This window comes from Mastomys coucha, unplaced genomic scaffold (assembly GCF_008632895.1).
Source record: "Mastomys coucha isolate ucsf_1 unplaced genomic scaffold, UCSF_Mcou_1 pScaffold14, whole genome shotgun sequence".
NCBI lineage: Eukaryota > Metazoa > Chordata > Mammalia > Rodentia > Muridae > Mastomys > Mastomys coucha.
In genome coordinates this window covers 12607186-12620831 of record NW_022196896.1, presented here as the reverse complement: position 1 = coordinate 12620831, position 13646 = coordinate 12607186, and the positions used below count along the sequence as shown (strand labels likewise).

General features: G+C 39.5%; 1 pseudogene; it reads left to right on the top strand.

The window, feature by feature from the left end:
• The first annotated feature begins 12320 nt into the window (after positions 1-12320).
• Positions 12321-12411, top strand: LOC116089650 (annotated as a pseudogene).
• The last annotated feature ends 1235 nt before the right edge of the window (positions 12412-13646 follow it).

The window sequence follows — 13646 nt, the reverse complement described above, 5'->3', positions numbered from 1 at the left end:
AACAGAACAGTTTAACCTTGCCCATGTTTTGCTATCTTTGCAAGAATGTGTCAGACTGCATTTATTTCTGGTTAAAGAAATGTGCTACATAAAGAATTAAATGACCTTTAGGGGGAAGTAAATAAATAATGCTAATTATCCAACTATAGTTACTTTAAATTCTAAAATGCTGCTCTACTGGCCTACCCCCATGATATAAATAATTATTGTTATGATAAATTATAGTATAGTGTAATTAGATGACATTTTGCTTTCTACTTAATTCCAGAACATGCAATACTCATAAAGTGAGAGCAGGAAGTGATGACAATGTAAGCAGTAGGTTTTTTTGTTGTTGTTGTTGATTTTGATTACCACTTGGCTGAAAAGCACTGTGCGAAGCCACTGCCTATCATGTGAATTCCCCAGTTTTCAAAAGGTTAACTTTGGAAAACAGGGCTGGAGTCAGTAGGCAAAAGGCTAGTTTTGTAGTTATCTCAATCTGGAATGTAACTGTTTTACTCTTATCCTTTGACTTTTCAGAATGCAAATAACATGTAAATCACAATGTAATTGCCCTTTACTTGATCCACAGTGTGTCAACCACTGCTAGTCTTCTTCAAAGCCAGACCATTCACAGGATCTCAACTGTTTGTATTGAGAGCTCTCTGCCTACACCTATATCTGCATATTACATGCGGTTACATCCCATGTGGTTCTCAAATAGCTACCAGCATGCAACTAACTCAAGTTCTGTCTTCACAAAAGACTTAGGCATGCTTATTAAAATAATTTTATTAATGGGAGATGATTATATAAAGCAAACTAATCTCAGATTTACATATTTTCTTATATTAAAATATTTGTCATTCTAAACAAGATTATTTTATTATTTATGTTATGAGTGTTTTGCCTGCATGTATGTCTATGTGTGTAGTGTTCTCAGAGGCCAAAAGACATTGGCTCTCCTGGGATTTGGAACTAGAGTTATAAAACATCATTATTATGAGAGCTGACATGATACTCCAAGTGGGAACTTCCACAGCAGAGAGTTGCATGTATAAATGTGGTGGTTTGAATGAGATGTCCCCATTAATTGGATGCATTTGAATACTCGATTCCCAGTAGATAGCTATCATAGACTTTGACCTTCTCAAACCATGTCACAGACTCTTTCTTCCAAAAGCTGCCTTGATTATGATGTTTTATCATGGCACTAGAACAGTAACTAATACAAAAATTATTAAATATATGAATAAAAATGGACATGCCCTTTTAAAAACCTATATAATCTACAACTTATGTCCTTACAGTGTTGGCTTTTCTCTCAAATATAAAGTTTTTAATCAAATATAAAGTTCCTTTTCTCTCTTAAAGTATGATTTTATTTTTAACTAAAAGAATTATCTCAGGAAGATTGAGCAATGACTATGCTGATAAAAGTGTTTTATATACAAGCTCAGAGACCTCACTTCAGATCTTCAGCACCCACATTAAATACTTATCATGTTTTTACACACCTGTAATGTCAGTGCTGGTAGGCAGAGACTGGCAGACTGGCTCAATAGCCAGCAAATTTAGCCAAAATGGAGTACTCTAGATTCAATAAGAAACTTTGTCCCATAAATTAAGGAGGATGATACTTGACATTTACCTCTGGCCTCCATATGTACAAATATAGGCATACACAGTAACATTCATGTATGTGCATGCACACAGATAAACATTTCCCCACCTCACTTATAGCACACAAATTATCCACCAAGAAAGTGGTTTTTAGTAATGTACAGTGTGTGGTAGGACGCCAATGAGTTCCTGGCCCAGTTTCTTTTTTTTCTTTTTTCTTATTTTCTTATTTAGAGTAAAACCAAAATATATAAAGCTTTTTATCTGTTAGCAAGTGGTTCTCAACCTTCCTAATGCTGCAACCTTTTAATACAGTTTCTCATGTTGTGGTGATGCCCTACCATAAAGTTGTTTAATTGCTACTTCAAAACTCTAACTTTGCTACTGTTATGAATTATAATGTAAATATCTAATATCCAAGATGTCTAATATGTGACCTCCATTAAAGAGTAGTTTGTCTCCCAAGGGGTTGAGAACCACTGTCCTAAAGAATATAAGTACTTCAACATTCAAAATAATTTCACACAGCCATTTTTAGATTAATACTAATTTGGGTATTATATTTATCTTTCTGAACATTTTCATCACAGGCACTATTAATTCAACCTTTTAGATCCTGAACTTGAGGAAAATTGATTATCAATTTTTAGTAGGCGTGTTTTAGGAGTATTTGAGCACCTTCTAACTATGTGTAAGAATTTGGTGGTTAAAATACTTTCTTCTATAATGTAAATACTGGAATTTAGAATCTCAGAACCCACGTAAATTCCAAATTTTCATGACAATCCACCTGTAATTCCATGTTTTGTAGGTTGAGACTGGTCATTCCCACAGCAAGCTGGCTAGGGAGACTACCAGTGTTGAAAAGCTCTGGGTTTGATGTTAAGACCTGTTTTTAAGAAGAATAAGGAAGAGCCATTGACAAGTTATAAAACATCATAATTGTGAGGACTGACATGATACTCCCAAGTGGGAAGTTTCATAGCAGAGAGGTGCATGTATAAATGTGGTGGTTTGAGTTAGATGTCCCCATAAGTTGGGTGCATTTGTAATCAGTGTTATTTCTACCCCACCTAGGCACACCCCTGCATACATGTGAACATTCATATAAACACTTAGGTAAATATACACATGAAAAGGGAAAGAGAAAAGCAAGTATGTATAAAATCACCTTGCTTCAGGTTCCTAATGAATGAAGATACATAATACTGTTCACATAACACAGACGGATATCTTCTGATTCCCAGAAAATAAGCTGCTCATCCATGGAGTTAATAACTGACATGTCGTATTGAAGGGATGGTGATTCTTTTGTTGTTAGAGTTAGATTCTATGATGTCAGTCATCCATGACAGTAGGATTAATGACTATTTGTCCCTCTGTTAAAACATCCACCTGAATGTTTTGGGTTGTCTTTCTTCATGCTGCCCAGAATTCCTGTATGGAAATATAATCTGCTGTGTGTCCTGATGTAGAGTCCCAGGCAGGCACAAAGGTTTAGAATTTTGCTGACATCTCATGTTTTCTTCTCTTGGCAAATAACTATAGCACCTCTGGACTATTTATAAATACACTTTCACACTCATACTCACACACACACACATATTATGTACCACAATAACATCTCTCAAACACCTCCTAGATATTTGTTTGCTTGGTAAGAAGGGACATGTCTCTCAAAACGCTAAGATGGATAAAATGGCAGTGTATCTTTCCCAGAGCTGTAGCAGAATGATACTGCATTTCATCCTGGGAGTGTTGCTGGTAAACCTTGCTGTTAAGCCATCTCCCATGACAAGATGGCTTTCTGAGAATGGCACAAAATGGGCAACTCCCTTTCTCAGTGCAGCTTCCCTGTCTCTGCCTGTTTTTATCTAGAGAGTATGTCTGAACACAGGTGGCTGGCCTTGTCTAAAAAGTGACCTTGTACAGAGTCTCTGCAAGACTGCATAACTCAACACACGTCTCTTTCTGGCTTCCCACCCACGTGATAATAAGGTGCTGTATTATAACCAACTAGGTCTTCTGGCTCACTTAATCAATTAGCCCTTCCCACCTCCTTAAAAAGTCCTTATATACCTTACCCCTGAAATGATAAAGTAGACCCCTCTAGTAGTAGCAGTCTCCAGATGTCATTTTATCCACACATACAGCTGTCTGGGCCTTGACTCCCTACACCCCTTCAACCTCTAACCCCCAACCTCCTACCCACACTCTGTTCCCTTTCTGCCCTCAGAGTGGTAGCCAACAGCCTCTGGGGAGAAAACAGGGGGAGAGGGACTGAGTGTGACTGGTCCAGCTGTAGGTCTGAGCAGGTCAGTGCACAGAGTCCATGTTTTCTTCTTGCTGTAAAGCTTGTTACACTTATAGATATTTTAAGGGTGTTTTTATGTAGGATACATAACTCTGGTCTATTTGAGGTCATAATAGTTTTCTAACCCTGATGGTCCTGGACTCTGCTATCTTTTGCTCATTTCCTTTAGCCTTGCTTAGATCTCTGTGAATATACTCTTTATGAAGCTCTTTAATGAAGAACTCTTCTATGGAAAATAAAATGACTCCAAGGAAATATCCTTCACACATTGATGTTTAGACATGCCCCAACACAAATGTGACTCCCTCTTAGAGGCCTCAAAGTTGAACATGACAGCAGATATATTTCATCAACATTTATGGTTACCAAACTGATTTTAATCTTTTTTTAATGTGTGTTAATTATCAAAGATTTGAGGCATCAGAGTCAATTCTCATATAAAAAGAGAGGGTCAAAAAAAAAAGAGCATAAAAAGAAAGTACCTCAAGGAAACAAAGCAACACGAATCTGAATTAACGTCTCCCAATTAAAACCCTTATTATTTGCATTAATTCTTTCATATTAGTGAGAACACGTTGTTACCATTTGGAACCTCTTATGCTACAAGCAAACAGACAAATAAGATATAAGTTAAGAATCTAAAAATGAGGATGCAGTGTAGTTCAGTGATAAAGCATGCTCAGAGCCCTGCAGATCCACATAGAGCAACATTAACAACAAAACATAAAACAAAGAACCTATGAACAAGGCAAGTACCTGTAGTCCCATCTAAAATGGAAGACTGGGGCAGGAGAATTGCTTGAGCTGGGGGGCTTTGAGATTAGTCTGGGCAGCATAAAGATCCTATTCTTTATTTCCTAAATCAGGAGGATAGATTCATAATGGTTAACAAAGGAGAAAGGAGGGGAAGGAAGGCAAGTGAGAAAGAGGGATGGAGGCAGGGAGAGAGGGAAGAAAGCAATTTGGGGCCTAAAGTCAGAGTAACTTCTAAAAATACAATAAAAATGGGGAGGGAAAATAATATCATTTGGAGTGAAAGGGATGCATAGAAGATGAGTATAGAAAGTTCCATAACTCCACAAGCTTTAGAATGAAAAGAAATGGAAGAAGCAAAGAACAAGGGAAAACACAATGTAGCATTTTAGGACTCTGAGGTATTTAGGATAGCCAGCCAGACACAGACACCCACAACTACACAGAGACCCACAGCTGGACAGAAAGACCCATTGCTGGACATGGAGACCCATGGCCAGACACAGAGACCCAATCAAGTTGCTGTTACCAAACAATCATGTATGCCAGGAAAGTTCAGAACAAAACTTCAGAGCATACGCATAAGGAAAACTTGAGAACATAGGCAAGTATGTGGTTTTGAAGTGGTTATACACAAAGGGCTAGCATTGGATAAGCATTAGTTATCTCAGAATAATCTACAAGTCTACCATCTGTCAGTCTATGTATCTCTCATCTATCATAATGATCTTTCTAGGTATCTAGCATCTATCTCTATCAGTTATTGGGAACTTTATACTCAAACTGCCAATGACGTGTAGGGTCAGATGATCTTCTCAGATTTGCCTTCTATGCAATCTTTCTTAAGTTTTTAATACAGAATATGTTTCATCAAGACCAGGAAAGAGGAAAATATAGTATTAGGGAAATAATGTCTCCATTGAACGAGATTCACAAAATGCTGAGATGAAAACTGTTCTGTAAGCTTTAATAGCAGCCAATTTGTTATCATGTTGTAGCATTGAACAGATTCTATCATGCAGAACTCTGGGACAAAAGTAGGCCTAACAGAATACTTGGAATTGTGAATGATAACTCACAGATAAGATAGCTATAGCAGACAATAACATGGAGACTAAGCCCCAAGGTTTTTATACATTAATTTTGTATATGCATATGTATGTGCATGTGTGTGTGTTAGAAAGCATGCACATGTTCACTCATTTTGCAGTCTGCATGGGAAAGTGTGAGGAAAGCTTGTAGGAACCAGTTTTTCCAAACCCCTTGTTGGGTATGGAAATCAATCAGGTCATCTGGTTTGGCAGTGAGTTCATTTACCCAATGAGCCAATTCATTAGCTATAAGCAAAAAGTTTTGATCCACAATTTAGTAAACAAAAAATTCTGTAAGAGAAGTAACATCTTGCTAATTTTCTATGTTGCCAATTATATATCCTGAACCATACTTACATGGAGTTACCTAGATTTAGCTTTTAATCATATTCAAAAATAGGAAAGGAGAGAGGAGAGGTACAAGAGTTAGATGCATAAATCCCACAAGATAGAGTAGAACAAATGTATGCATAGAGGATCAGTATAGTCATCACCTACTGTTCTCCCCTCAGCCACATTCAAGGAAAGATTCGGTGTGTGACTATCCAGTGCCAAAAATACACCTCCATGTTCAATAGCATCTGTTCTGAGCACATACATGTTTCAAGTGATAGGATGTGATGGACTGTTTTAAAGGGTAACATATACTTTTTATTTTTTTCCCATCTGTCAACACAGTACATGGTCATAGGCCACAAAGGGTAGAATGCTAATTCCAGGTCTGGTATTTTTTTAAATTAATTAAATATTTTATTTATTTTCATTCCAAATGTTGTCCCCTTTCTGGTCCCCCCTCATAGAGTTCTCCTCTCCATTGTTCCCCTTTGCCTCTTAGAGGGTGCTCTGCCTGGGGCATCAGGTCTTTACAGGATTAGGCACATCTTTCCCAATGAGGCCAATAGGTCTGGCATTTAAAAAAAAAAAAAAACAAAGAAAACAAAACCACTCAGCAACAACTCTTCATTCTTTCTTCTGTTTGAGTCTCTCAGAACCTACTTTAGTAGTGTTTCAGCACATTCTGAAAAATCTGGAAGAGACTAGCATCAGGAGGGGCAATGGGGCAGTAGAAGGTGTTGTCATTGGATACTACACTCGAGGTTATGGAACAAAAAGGTAGGGGCTAGTATTTTTGAAATTCCTCAGTTGAAAATTCTTTGTTTAGCTCTGTACCCCATTTTTAAATAGGGTTTTTTGATTCTTTGGAGTTTAATTTATTGAGTTCTTTGTATATATTGGATATTAGCCCTCTATTGGATGTAAGACTGGTAACAGTCTTTCCCCAATCAGTTGGTTGTCTTTTTGTCTTATTGACAGTGTCCTTTGCCTTATAGAAGCTTTGCAATTTTATGAAGTCTTATTGTCAATTCTTGATCTTAGAGCATAAGCCATTGGTGTTCTGTTCAGGAATTTTTCCCCTGTGCCCATGTGTTCGAGGCTCTTCCCTATTTTCTCCTCTATAAGTTTCAGTGTATTTGGTTTTATGTGGAGGTTCTTGATCCATTTGGACTTGAGCTTTATATAAGTAGATAAGAATGGGTCAATATGCATTTTTCTACATGCTGACCACCAGTTGAACCTGTACCATTTTTTAAAAATGCTGTCTTTTTTCCACTGGATGGTTTTAGCTCCTTTGTCAAATATCAAATGACTGTAGGTGTGTGGGTTCATTTCTGGGTCTTCAGTCCTATTCTATTCATCTTCCTGCCTGTCTCTGTACCAATACCATGCAGTTTTTATCACTATTGTTTTGTAATTCAGCTTCAGGTCAGGGATGGTGATTTGCCCAGAAATTCTTTTATTGTTGAGATTAGTTTTGGCTATCCTGGGTTTTTTGTTATTCCAAATAAATTTGCAAATTGCTCTTTCTATCTCTATGAAGAATTGATTTGGAATTTTGATAGGGATTGCATTGAATCTGGAGATTGCTTTTAGCAAGATGGCCATTTTTACTATATTAATCCTGCCAATCCATGAACATGGGAGATCTTTCCATATTCTGAGATCTTCTTTGATTTCTTTCTTCAGAGACATGAAGTTCTTGTCATAAAGATCTTTCACTTGCTTGGATAGAGTCACACCAAGGTAAACAACCCTGAGATTCCACCTCACACCAGTCAGAATGGCTAAAATAAAAACCTCAGGGGACTGCAGATGCTGGTGAGGATATGGAGAAACAGGAATACTCCTCCATTGCTGGTGGGATTGAAAGCTGGTACAACCACTCTGGAAATCAGTTTGGTGGTTCCTTAGAAAACTGGGCATAGTACTACCTAGCTATACCATTCCTGGGCATATAGCCAGAAGATGCTCCAACATGTAATAAGAACTCATACTTCACTATGTTCGTAGCAGCCTTATTTAAAATAGCCAGGGGCTGGAAAGAACCCAGATGTCCTTCAAGAGAGGAATGGATACAGAAAATGTGGTACATTTACACAATGGAGTACTACTCAGCAAATGGATGAAACCAGAAAATATCATCCTGAGTGAGGTAACCCAATCACAAAAGAACACACATGGTATGCACTCACTGATAAATGGATATTATCCAATAAGCTCTGAATAACCAGGATACAATTCACAGACCACATGAAGCACAATAAGAAAGAAGACCAAAGTGTGGGTGTTTCGGTCCTTCTTAGAAAGAGAACAAAATACTCATAGGAGAAAATATGGAGATAAAGTGTTAAGCAGAGACTTAAGGAAAGGCCACCCAGAGACTGTGCCACCTGGAGATTCATCCCATATACAGTTACCAAACCCAAATACAATTGTGGATGCTAAGAAGTGCATGCTGAAAGGAGCCTGATATGGCTGTCTCCTAAGAGGCCTTGCTAGAACCTTACAAATACAGAGGCAGATATCTGCAGCCAACCACTGAACTTACAGTAGTCTCTATGTAGTAAAGGAATTTATTGATGACTTACAGTCTGTAGTCCAACTCCCAACAATCAACTCCCAACAATGGTTGGCAGCAGCTGTGAGTGGAAGTCCAAGGATCCAGCAGTTGCTCAGTCCCACAAGGCAAGCAGGTGAAGCAGAGTGCATCTTCCTTCTTCCAATGTCCTTATATAGGTCTCCAGCAAAAAGGTGTGGCCCAGATTAAAGGTGTGTGCCACCACACCTTTAATCCCAGATGACCTTGCTTGAATTTGTAGATCCTCCAATCTTAATCTTCTAAGATTTATAGCCACTATGCCACCACACCTTTAATCCCAGATGATCTTGAACTCATATATCTTCCTATCTTAATCTTCTGGGATTCATAGCCAATATGCCTCACGATCTCCATGCCAAGATTCAGATCAGAAACTTGTATCTCTCAGCCTCCAGATTAGGGCCACAGGTGAGCCTTCTAATTATGGATTGTAGTTCATTTCAGATATAGTGAAGTTGACAACCACAAGTAGCCACTACACATGGTTATGTCTTTATTCAAGCTGGTGCTAGGACCCTCTAACCTCTGCAGAGGAAGGTGTGGAAGGTCCTAAGTTGGTACAAGCATTGCTTGTTTATCATGGTAGCAGAGTGAGAGACTTTCCAACTTGGTAGATGCATGATTGGTTGACATTTGCTTGGTGTACTTCTATTGGATAGTAAGGATTCCAGCTTGGTATGAATAATGGTTGCTAGCTCAATAACTCTATTTTAGATATTAGGTACTTTTTTCCTAAGAACTGATTGGTTATTAGGAGTGGAGTGGTTGTTTACCTGGGGGAATTGTGATTGTTACCAGGGTAACATGACTCCCAGAAAAAGTTGAGTTTTTTCCAGAAGCTGAATTCATTTAGAGGGCAAGTTAATCATAAAATGGAATCTGAAAGCAAAATAGAGTTTGTAAGGTGAAGTTGGTTCCTTCAAGGTGGGCCCTTCAGCATGAGTCTAAATCTATGTCTCTATGCCAGCATGAGTGCCATTTGTCTTGTCTGTCTCTGTGTCCCCCACAAAGGTTTTGCTCTGTCTTTTTTGAGTAGCACAGAAAATACTGTGGAAAGTATGAGGGATACTTTATGAAAATTCTTAATATCAGAGTTTTACAACGAGTGAAATTTCATCAACTCCAGCTGACCAACTAACCCAGACAACAGTGCTCTACACATCATTGTAAACAGACTTTAATTTAAAATCCATAGTGCTTACAATATTTATTGAGGATACTTGTTTTATAAGGTTGCTTTCAACTTATTTACTATTTTCAGCCTCAGGTGGCAGCTCAGGCCACTCACGTCAATATGACTTCAGTTGACTGTATGCCACAAAGACATCGACACCACCTGAGGCAACAGCACAGAAAATCCACATGGCCTTTGGTGGTAGCATGGGCCACAGACATCAACACAAACCCCTGGATGCAAAAATATCATAAAACTAGACGTGGCCCTTTTAGTGTCAGCATGGCACACAGACATCTACATGACTTCAGGTGGCACTACAGGCCATTCACATCAATATGATGCCTGGTGGCAGCAAGGACCATGGGCATGAACATGGCCTCAGGTGGCAGCATAGATCACTCATTAATATGGCATCTGGCAGCAGCCTGGCCCATGGATGTCAACATAGCTTCAGGTGGCAGTACAGACCATAGACATCTGCATGGCCTTCAGTGGTAATATGGGCCACAGACATCAACACAGCCCCTGGCAGTAAGAGGACCACAGACCTAGACATGGGCCCTGGCAGGAGCATAAACCACAGACATCAACATGGCCTCAGATGGCTACACAGACCACTCACACCAACTTTGCTTTTAGAGGTAACATGGCCTACAGACATCAATATGGACTCAGGCAGCAACATAAACCACAGACATCCACTTGGCCTTCAGTGGTAACTCAGGCCAGGGTCTTCAACATGGCCCCGAGCTGCTGTAGGACCCTAGGCATGCTCATGAACCTCAGGCTTCAATATGGCCAGGCACAGCCAACTACAGACACAAAAGTGGCCTCCAGGGGCAGCATGGACCATAGAGGTCTAATTTAGAAAATTAACTGTTCTTCATCTCTGATGTTCTGTAGTTGCTCAAACTAGGGCAGCTGGGCTGTGTGTCTCCAAGCTCCAGGGTGCAGCACATTTCCATCATCAGGGACAGCAGCCCCAAGGCTCATCTGGCATGACCTTTCTGCTTGCAGTCTGCTGACTGAGATGATCTGGTGAAGGGTATAAATTCATCATTCTCCACAGTGTGGCTCTCTTCCACCATCTTTCAGCTTTGTGAACTCGCTTTTAAAAAGCATTTTCACATACTTTTTATTTTTCTTAGTTGTTCTGTAGCTATTGTGGGCTCTGCAAACTCCATTTTCACCATGCCTTCTTGGGTCTCTGCAGCAGGGGCAGGCAGCCACTGTCATCTTCATTTTTTTTTTTTTTTACTCCTGATCCATTCTTTCTGAAGGTCTTCTACCCTAGACAGTGCTTCTTGCTATGTTTACATTTTTCAACATTCCCTATGACCTCCATATTAGTTACTTTTGTATCACTGGCACTGCATACTGCCAAGAGCAACATAATTAAAGGAGGAAGGATTTATTTTGGATCATGGTTCAGATGATCTCAGCCTCTCCTAATATGAAGACACAATGGTTAGATCAGGTCAGTGGCAGTGGGAACTTGCAGTTTGTTCACACCTCAGTGGATTAGGGAGCAAAAGTCTCAGGGAGAAGTAGTTCCAGGTTACAGTGCTAAGTGCTTGCTTTCCTAAATGTACTCCTTCCAAGTATTGCCACCAGCTCATAGTCAAACACATGAGCCTATAGGCGATACTTCCACCTACAATCTCTCAGGAAAATTTAATTGCTGTTAACTGCTCTAGAGGCTCTGGAACCTGGGAGTGTAGAGCCAATAAATGAGATGGAGTCTCATGCAATAGCCAACTTTATTCAGAGCATAAATCCATGTATACTCTGAGGAGTAAGAAGAGTCAAATGAGTAAAGTGTACAACCACAAGGACAAGCCTCACATGGCAGTCAGGCCACACACAGCAAAAACATGCTTTGGCATAGAGGCTACATAAATAAATAAAAATAGCCAGTTATAATGGATCCTCTGAAGTAAACTCAGTCCTATCCACTACACCTGGGAGGAGCACAAAAACACATTCAAAAACAGTTCTGTGTTTTGTAGAAACTGAGGTCACAAGGCTCTTATTTTCTTAGAGTTTTCTCACAAGCACTCAGAATTCTTCTCACATGGCTACATTGGTGGACCACTGCCCCCACACCTTTAATTCTTTAAATGAAGGATATCCAGAGTGTTTTTTGAGTTGAGATGTTGAGATCTAGTTGACATTTGATGCATTAGTATCCTATAATCAAGCAAATTATAAACATAATTAATATTAGAACAGTAAAAACATTGTGTATAATACTCTGCCAATAACAGAGATCCAAACTATGTCCAGTACTATTCGTAACATTATACTGATAAGAAAAATCTAGAGAATGGTTTTAAAAGAGACACATACAATTAGTAGTTCTGATATCTTGTAGAGTGTAATCCAATATTTGCATTTAATAGAAATACAAATGCTATGATGTCCTATGAAAATGGGAAATGCTTTGCCCCTGGAGATGTTGTAGATGTGGCTGCAGTGTCACATGTGCGTCAGTAGGTGTCAGAAAAGACAAATGATCTGTGAACATTTGAATAGTTAGAAGCCTAACATTCAGAGCCTCTCAGTGAACCACCAGCTCAGTGTCTCTCAGGTCTAGGGCAGTAGGGTAGAGCTCGTCTTGGTTGTTGGGGTTGCTGATTAGCCGTCCAAAGGACACAAAAACCAATGGGCTGAGCAGCTCAGATATCTCTCAGACCCAGATCCAGGGCTTTCAATTGGCCTACTCCAACATCTGCCCCACTGATGAACTGCTGGAGTGCACGAAGGAGCTGGTCCTACAGATCCAAAACTACAGGATCTCCATGACACAATACAACAATAGAATATCCAAGAGGAGTTCCTGTGAGGTTCCAGTATTGATAGAGTAGCAGAAGCTAGAGGCCTCGTACCAGACCAATGAGTCATTGCAATGAACATTTGCAATTGAAGAAGTGTGGACAAAATGGTATACTGTGGGACACACTATGACACACTATAGATTCCACAATGATATATTTTTTTTCTTCTTCGTTGGGGGAGAGGTTGCAAGGGCATGAGAGGAGGAGATGAGTGAGATAGAATTGCATGATATGAAATTCACATCAAACCACTAGAAAGTTAAAAAATAAAAGAAAGAAAATGGAAAATGATACAAATTCCAAGAAAAAATTCAGTTATGGTCCCTTCTTCAGATGAATGAACAAGTCTATTACAGTTGTGGAGGAAGTCCACACCTGAGTCATAAGCACAGTCATTAATAAAGATAAGAGGAGTTGGAGCCATCCAATCTACAAAATGAAGCAAAGGAGGATGAGGAACAAAAGACCAATACACATGCTCAGAGGCACTCACTACAGATGCACAGTTCAAAACAGATCGAAAAAGACTCTTGTGTGATGTGACATGGGGCTCTGCCTGTTTTGTGGAATAACTTCTGCCTTGGTGCATAGGGCCTTAACTTGGCCCTGGGTGGCAGACTTGCCTTCTGATGATAGGGTCAATATCTCCCTTTACCCTTTAGCTGGAAGTTTGCCATCATCTTTCTGGTGACTCTTGCTGTCTCCTGGCCCTCTATATTTGTCCTTGATGGCCTGGAGCTGGAGGAGCTGGAGAGAAATGCATAGTGTCTTGGTGGATCCATCTGGAAAGACAGATGCACGCCCATTCTCAATGTTCTTCTGGAGCAGTAAAAATTGGGCATGTTAATGCATCAGCTTGCTATTTCCTTCTGTAATAAAACCAGGAATGTTAAAGTGTTCATGTGTATGAGTCTATTGTTGGAAACAGTCC